Source organism: Galeopterus variegatus, unplaced genomic scaffold (genome assembly GCF_000696425.1).
Source record: "Galeopterus variegatus unplaced genomic scaffold, G_variegatus-3.0.2 Scaffold3306, whole genome shotgun sequence".
Lineage (NCBI taxonomy): Eukaryota > Metazoa > Chordata > Mammalia > Dermoptera > Cynocephalidae > Galeopterus > Galeopterus variegatus.
In genome coordinates, this window is record NW_007729417.1 from 19473 (window position 1) to 21120 (window position 1648).

The window sequence follows — 1648 nt, forward strand, 5'->3', positions numbered from 1 at the left end:
GGGGGGGGGGGGGGGGGGGGGGGGGGGACACATAAATGGCTAGATTTTGAAGAGAGAAACAAACACACTAGGACAGCCTAAATCCTTTGGATAGGTGTGTCACATGTGGAGCTCATTTGAGAAGACTTTATATCAAAAAGCATTTTTAAAGCAGAAAATACACAATTACTTTTCTCTTATTTAGCCTAATGAAACCCACAAAGACAACAGTGATTAAATATAGAATATGGCTATGGAAATATTCATTTCCTCAATCTGGAAGATCAAAGATAAATCCCTTTATGCAAAATGAAATTACAGAACATGGAGATACTCAAAAACAAAAAATCAGGCTTTCAGTACAAGAGAAGCAATTCTAAACATATTCAATTAACTCATCCTAATGATTCCACCAATTATCACGGCAGTAATTTAATTTTTAATACAGGAGACATAATACTGAAAAGCTACTATCAGATTAACAAAATTATGCATCAAAAGCACAGAATAGATTCCCTTGGTGTGAATAATATTACTGATAACACACCTACACAAGAAAGCTAGTTTCACATTCCAGCAGATGATGAGCGGCAAGTGACGTGCCAATGTTTATGTGTTTCTATATAAGCTTAACTTTATTCAATTAATCCACTTATAAGAGTTTTAGAATTTAATGTTACACTTCATTTTAAATATGAAGAAACATGTCAAGACCAACATGACATTATTTGCCCCAAGTCACACAGCTAATGAGCAGCAAAAGCAAGGCCCCTTAAGAACGACACTTGTTTTTATTATAAACAAAAGAAAGAAATAGTTATACCTCAAAAAGATATATTTTTATTAAGAAAATTCCAACTTTTTAACCTCCATGGTAAATCTCAAATATTCAGACCACCAGCCCCAGAAAATGCAAAAAATCAATTCATAAAGTTACCAAAAGAATAGTGTATAATTAACTTAAACCTGAATCCTCCCTCTTTATACTTCGAGGAAGGCACTAAGCCTTACATTCCACTCTTACAGATTAAGAACATGAATTTGAAGAATATATAAAATTTTATCAAAACTCTCTCTAAAAAAGATAATTCCCTAGAATTTTTCGTGGCATCACATCTATTCTTCTTTCACTTCTTGGTACCCTATTTTATCTAGTTTTTTATAGGATTATCTAACAATTTAAGCATGCCACATGGATAGCATTATAAATACAAAGTTTTATCTTGAATACTTCAAGGTAATATAACTCATCCCAACTATATAAATGGGCAGAAAGAGAAGTTCAGAAAACTTATAAATGGGAAATATAAAAAGAAATAGTTCAAACGCCATTCAGATTTAGTCATAAGGATAAAAGTTGTCCACTAACTCAATTTAGATTCTATTACCTATTCAAAGTCGTAACTCACAAGATGTTTCTAATAAAGCACACATGCTTTTTAAGTTCAGATGATCCCAAAAGTCAGAGCACTCATTAGGCACCACCTAAAATCATTTACTAAAACTCTTCTGAACAGGCAGTGATGTTAAACAAAGTAGTTCCACTCTGCCACCACCACAACAACCACTTTCCACCCCCCACCCCCACCACTCAGAGTCTATGAGCCAAAAGTACATAAAATAGTCTTACCATTTGCTATTAAAAAGACAAGAAACTATTTTAACATAT